The sequence below is a fragment of the Elaeis guineensis genome, chromosome 1 (genome assembly GCF_000442705.2).
Source record: "Elaeis guineensis isolate ETL-2024a chromosome 1, EG11, whole genome shotgun sequence".
NCBI classification, from domain to species: Eukaryota; Viridiplantae; Streptophyta; class Magnoliopsida; order Arecales; family Arecaceae; genus Elaeis; species Elaeis guineensis.
In genome coordinates, this window is record NC_025993.2 from 104,983,505 (window position 1) to 104,990,730 (window position 7,226).

At 38.1% G+C, this 7,226-nt stretch overlaps 1 non-coding gene across 1 annotated transcript; it reads left to right on the forward strand.

The window, feature by feature from the left end:
• The first annotated feature begins 5,204 nt into the window (after nucleotides 1-5,204).
• On the forward strand, nucleotides 5,205-5,310 carry LOC140854942 (small nucleolar RNA R71). Its single transcript, XR_012138036.1, has one exon. It is a non-coding gene; the product is annotated as a small nucleolar RNA R71 (small nucleolar RNA).
• The last annotated feature ends 1,916 nt before the right edge of the window (nucleotides 5,311-7,226 follow it).

Consider the following 7,226-nt stretch of genomic DNA (forward strand, 5'->3'; position numbering starts at 1 on the left):
GTCACGTTAGAAATGAGATTTTATACATGGTCTTTGATGACGTGGCAGGCTCTATTCTTTAAGATTTCGCTTTTGGGATGTGGGAATGGTGTCTACTTTGAATACTTAAACCATTGTTTCAGGAACCTGATCCTAATATTTTAAACCTTAAGGCCTGATCTGCTCCCTAATGCCCGACTTCCAGTGGAATATACCAAATTTGTAAAGGGTTGGTGCAAAGTCTTACCGCATGCTATCTTCATCGACGGGATGTGGAGGGCGCTTCACAAGGAGAAAGTGCTCCAGGATTAATGTTCGAGTGTTCAACATGCCGCCTTCGAGGCCAGCGTACAGAATGTAGGGAGCAAGTCCAAGAAGAGAGGATAGATGGCTCGTCTGGGGTGTTTATGGGGTTTTGCGACATCAGGAGAACGCCGAGTTTGTGTAGAATATATAGATCTCTTATGTAGAATTCAGGTCAGGATTGTACTTATTTTGGCAGAGGGAAGGAAAAATATCCAGAGGAGTTGAGAATTTTTCCCCCTTTGTTCAGGGTAATTAGGTTAGCACGGAGTGGAGTACAGAGAGACGCAGAGAGTAAACGGGGAAGGAACAGGGGAAGAAGCAAAGAAGGATTCATCTGTTGATTATTCTCAAATGGCGATCGCCTGAAGCTAGAAGGTAAAATCTTTGCCGAACATTTTTTCCGATTGGATGATCTTTATATTCCACCGATTTAAATGCAGAGGCCAATTCGAATTTGTGACAGTTTGATTGTCTTTTATGTGTGACCGTTGTTTCGATCACAGTATTTACAAAACTGGAGAGTATTCATATGGGTTCAAAAGATTTTTAGGTACCAGGCATTCGAGGAATATTTTCTTCGGAAATCCTATTCCAGCCATCAGCTTATATATAATTGTTGAAAAACCAAATCTTGGACAAGAAAACATGGAATGCAGAATCTGGGAGGTGATGCGTAGTCGTTGATATCACCAAAAATAACTCTACTCATTACGTAAGTAGGATGAGTCGAGATCGTATCCTCAGAGACCTTGGACTAAGTTGAGATTGCAAAAGAAACAAGTATTATTTTTGATTTAGAAAATAAATTATCTTAAAATTGATGTAATTAAAAATAAAGAGCTCGGAAGTTTTGAATTAATTTTGCACTAGTAGAGTTATATTTCTTTTTTTTTTTATTAAATAGATGTGATTAATCTTAAGAAAAATACCTGTCTTTCCTCGGCACGCTCCGTACCCGTAGATCACGGCGCGTCTCCGGAAAGTACTAGGTAAACAACTCTTCTTTCCTCGGCACGCCCCGTATCCGTAGATCACGGCGCATCTCCGGAAAATAAAAGTTGTTCCTAATATTAATTTAACAAGAAAGCAAAAATAAAAGCATATGAAAGAGAGCAAATAAAGAACTCACGACAATTTAAATAAAAAGCATAATCTTTATTGCATATAAAGAAATACAAGAAAGTTTAGAACAATAAACCATCTCTGTGTCGTTACAAAATTTCTTCTCCACTCCCGAGACTGCTAGCCTAGCTACTCATGAAGTAGTCCCTTTCTATTCATCTATGCAAGGCTCTAGAAGAATTTCTGGGCTCTCCCTCCAATGGGAGTACAAAAGCCTTTTCATAGGTGTTAGGAGGTAGGAGTTTTATATGATTTTCCGATGTGGGACTAAAAAAATACTAAAGATTAAAAGATAGATGGATGAGATGGAAAGATCACAAAAGAAAATACAAATTTCCAAATATTCTTTTTTTTTTTCTTTTAATGAGCATCTGTTCGAACGCGTCTGCCAGCAAAAACTCCCCACGCCTGCCTGCTTGCCGTGCCGCGCTCGCCTCGCGCCCGTACTCACATCCGCCCGCACCCGCGCTCGCGTCCGCCCCGCGTCGCGCCCGCGTGCGCGCTCACGCACGCGTTAATGATTCAAAAAGAAATTTTTTATTCCAAAAAAAAACTTTTGTTTCTTTACAATTACATCTATATCCTTTTGGATTCCTTGCATAGTATCTTCATTTTCTATAATACCGTATGCATCCTTCTTTTATTTTAATTTTATTTTAAGTCCAATTTTCTTCAAATTTGAGTCTTTTTGATTTATGAATCGGACTCTTTGTATCGACGATCATCTTTCCTGTAAAACATAAAAAGAAGCATCAAATTCTTAATAAATATAATAAATTAAATATGATTTTTTATTTTAAATGACTTAAATTAAGTATTTATCACACCCCCAACTTGAATTTTGCTTGTCCTCGAGTAAAATAGATATATCAGCATTGTGTACCGACTCGGTCTTGAATCAAAAATTATGTTAGACATCCCAAAAAGTAGATGATATCTGATCAGACCATTAAAGAGATATTTCATTGGATTATCAATTTGACCCAACTAGTGGCTGAGTATTAACTAAAAAAATTTCAAGAGCTTTTCTTTCACCAACTCTCCACTTTACTCTTTAAATCCTCCAACTTAATGTGAGAAGGGTTTATTATCTTTTTGCAATTTAGTCCCCTTATTATCCATTTTTTTTTTTTTAACATTGCCCACCTTTTTACGTGAACCACAATGCTTACTTAGGCGAAAGGGCCCGGTTTCTCAGTAGGAAATCAATATATATTTTTTTTAAAGCATATTTTAAGGAGAATTTTTGCATACCTCGCCCTTTCCATCCAATCTCTCGTGAAGCAGATTCTTTATTGAGATCAGTAAGAAGAGGATTGTAGAATCACTCCTAAAATTTGGTATAGTCTAAACCCTACCATTCATTGGGTTTTCTTAATAATTCATTCTTCAGTATCTCTAAAATTATCTTGACCGTTAATCATTCATTTATTAGGATGCCTAATTGACTCTTAATCAAAATAAAATTCGGATACACAAAACTAATTATTTCTGACCATACTCGAGGATTTGATTAATTTTCATTTTCTTCCTCCCCCCAACTTAATCTACATTGTCCTCAATGGAGTAGGAAAGCAAAGAAAATAAAAGGAGAGAGTGCACCTGGGATAATTTTGCTTCGGAAGTTGAAGATAGCTTCATTGATTAATAGGCTATTGTTCTAAATTCCTGTAGCTGCAGTAAAGTAAAAAAAAAAAATGAAATCGTTGGGTTGCCTCCCAACAAGCGCTAAGTTTTACGTCTTCAGCCAGACGTTAAATTTATTGACAGACTCTTCCATACAGAGCGGTCCTTTATTAAAAAATGAAGATCAGTTAAAATAAAATAAAAAAAATTTAGGTTGCCTCTCAAAAAGCGCTAAGTTTAACGTCTTCAGCCAGACGTCATATGCAATAAAACCAACAAAAGGTGGGTAATGGCTCATACTTGATTGTCCATGGAGGAGTGGTTTTATCGTGTGGTGTATCCAATAAGGTGTTAACTTCTTTCATATATCCCTCAAAGTCATACGCTCCAAAGTGAGCCAAGCAAGTATCTAAGGGGTCTGGTGCTAGAATTGTGGGTGTTGCATCTTCTATAATGTCTTCTAGTGTATCTATTTCGAAGCAACTATCCATTGATGGTCCTTGGGAAGCACCAAACACATTCAGTCTCAGTTTCTTATTCCCAAATGATACGTCCATAACTCCTGTCCTACAATTAATGCATGCATTTGCTGTAGCTAGAAAGGGTCGTCCTAAGATAATGAGAATTTATCTTGGGTTGCCACTTAGTTCCATGTCAAGAATCAGAAAATCAACTAGAAAGTAAAACTCATCTACCTTGACCAAGACATCCTCAAGCATTCCACGTGGTTCCTTAATTGATCTGTCGGCTAACTGCAGTGTGACTGATGTGGGTTTCAGTTCTCCGAATCCAAAAAGTTCATACACCGAACTAGGTAAAAGATTCACACTTGCCCCTAAGTCTAGAAGAGCTTTTTCAATGTGATAATCTCCTATAATACAGAAAATGATGGGGGCTCCTGGGTCCTTAAGCTTTGGAGGAGTGGCATGCTGGACGATAGAACTAGCCTGTTCAGTGAGACGTACTTTCTTTGGGATTTGTGATCTAGATTTATGTTTTTGAGTGCAGAAATCTTTCAAAAATTTGGCATAAGCAGGGACCTGTTTGATTGCGTCTAGAAGGGGAAGATTAATTTGGACTTGCTTAAACAATTCCAACATCTCATCGAGTTTTCCTCCCTTCTTATCTGCAGGAATAGGAGCTTTCAGGGTATCCGAAAATGGGGCTTTAGGCAAGTAAGATGATTCCGGTGCAGTTGGTTCCTTCTCTATTTTCAGATCCTCCTTGTTCTTGGGTGATTTGGCTTCGGATAGAGGTTTAGGGTCGGTCTCATTGGTTTTATCAGTGTGTTCAATGACCTTCCCACTTCTCAGAGTCATGATTGATTTGGCATGTTCAGAAAAAACTTCTGGGGTATTAGAGCTCTCAATCACAAATTGCCCTCTTGAGTTGCTCTCGGGTTGGCTAGGTAATTTTCCTCCTTCCCTCCTACTGAATGCAGTCGCTAGTTGACCTATTTGGGTCTCTAGCTTAGCAATGGATTGTGTGTGGGAGTTAAGGATCTGAGTGTTGACTTCTAATCGTTCTCGTGTTTTCAGAATTTTTTCCTCAAAAGCTGAGCTGTGACCAGTAGTAGACGGTTGAGGAACATTTTGAAATTGATGGTATGGTCCATGCCTATATGTTGGGTCCTGATATTGAGGTCGAGGTGCGGCAGGGCCAACCACTGGTTGTGGTCTCCAGGAAAAATTTGGATGATTTCTCCAGCCGGAGTTATAAGTGTTCGAATAAGGATCGTTTCCTGATCTGCGAGCTTGTTGGACTTGAGCTTGCTGAACCTGCTCGTGCACAAACTCAAGAAATTGAGGTGCGGCTGGGCATTCACTAATAAAATGGTTCGGACTTGCACACAATGCACAAACTTCTTGGATTGGGTTAGGTGGAATTGGAGATTGTCCAGTATTTAGAAGACGATCTAATTTTTGGGACAGTTCATCTACCTTATGATGGATATCTATGGCATTTCCTACTTCATATATTCCACCTCTCTTTGGGTTTAACATGGGTTTATCTCTAATAAAGGCAGACATATGATGTAATAAATTTTCACTTAAAATTTCAAACAGTTGTCATGCCTCATCCTCACTTTTCAGCATGAATGTCCCACCGCATGATGCATCGACCATTTGTCGATGTCTTTCCGATAGCCCATCATAAAAACATTGGATTAACTGCCATTTGGGGACATTTTCTAATAAGGTCCTTTAATCTCTCCCATGTTTCATGAAACATTTCTCCATCTAATTGGGAAAAACTAGTTATGGCTTTCCTTATTTGATTAGTTTTTCCTATGGAAAAATATTTCTTGAGAAACTCTCCTTGCAGCTGGTCCCAGGTTGATATAGTCATGGAATCCAAAGTATGTAGCCAGTATTTGGCTTTGTCCTTAAGTGAGAAAGGGAATAATTTTAACCTAAGAGCATCATCGGAGAAGTTGTAAATTTTGACAGTTGAGCATATCTCAAGAAATTCTTCAAGATGTTTATAAGGGTCCTCATTACTAAGTCCATAAAATGAAGGTAACATTTGGATTATACTGGACTTAATTTCATATTGAGTGGCCTCTACAGGGGGCACTTGAATACAAGGAGAGTAGGTATATGTGGAAGGAGTAAAGTACTCCTTCAATTGCTTGGGTGGATCATTCTCTTGATTTCGGTCTATATTTTTACGTCTGTTGGCTCTAAAGGTTCTTTCTATTTCTGGATCAAAAGGTTGGATTTCTGGTCGTAACGATCTACGGTCAAGCATACACCTTACAATTATACTGTAGAGCAAACACAAAAATTTTTTCTTTTTATAATATATATATTTTTATAATAAAGTGAGAAAAGAATGAAGAAAATCTAAAGAGAAGAACCTAAGAATCTTAAATCTATGAAAAGAGAGAAATTAGTTAATGTTTAGATGTTAATTGCAATCAACTTAAACAAGCATAGACTCTCTATCCTAAGGTTAACTTAGATCTAGACAGCTCCTAACTTCCAAGACCGCCTTTGAGTACTCCAAGCTCAAGACTGACTAACTGACTCGGCCAGGTAAGCGTAAGATGTGGGAGGTTTCCTGCTCGTTGCTTTTCTTAGACACCAACTGAGTTGGCCAGGTCAGTCAACGGAACCAATTGAAAACCACTTTCTTTAACCACTTGCCTTAGACACCGAGCAATTAACCAATCCGCACTCGGTTCAACTCTAGAGCTTTCTTATCCTATTGAGCTCGAAATCCTTAGGGGTCAATGTCTCATTAATTTTAGATTAAGGTCTAGGTTATGCAAATGCAATGTAGTGATTTGTGGGCCAAGGAAGGGTGATCAAATCCCCACCTTATCTTAGTTAATGGGTTGCGCCCTTAAAGTTAATTATGGAGATGAGATGCAAAGAAACAAGGTGTCCAATCAAGTTAGAAATTTTTATATTCGAGGTTACGCTATTTTAGTTAAGTGTTATGAAATGTCAGTGGCTTTTTTTTTAATTCAACCGTGCCAAGATCCCCGGCAACGGCGTCAAAATTTGATGCGTAGTCGTTGATATCATCAAAAATAACTCTACTCACTACGTAGGTAGGATGAGTCGAGATCGTATCCTCAGGGACCTTGGGCTAAGTTGAGATTGCAAAAGAAAGAAACATTGTTTTTGATTTAGAAAATAAATTATCTTAAAATTGATGTAATTAGAAAATAAAGAGCTCAGGAGTTTTGAATTAATTTTGCACTAGTAGAGTTGTATTTCTTTTTTTTTTATTAAATAGATGTGATTAATCTTAGAAAAAATACCTGTCTTTCCTCGGCATGCTCCGTACCCGTAGATCACGGCGCGTCTCCAGAAAGTACTAGGTAAACAACTCTTCTTTCCTCGGCACGTCCCGTATTCGTAGATCACGGCGCGTCTCCGGAAAGTAAAAGTTGTTCCTAATATTAATCTAACAAGAAAGCATAAATAAAAGCATATGAAAGAGAGCAAATAAAGAACTCATGACAATTTAAATAAAAAGCATAATCTTTATTGCATATAAAGAAATACAAGAAAGTTTAGAACAATTAACCATCTCTGTGTCGTTACAAAATTTCTTCTCCACTCCCGAGACTGCTAGCCTAGCTGCTCATGAAGTAGTCCCTTTCTATTCCTCTATGCAAGGCTCTAGAAGAATTTCTGGGCTCTCCCTCCAATAGGAGTACAAAAGTCTTTTTATAGGTG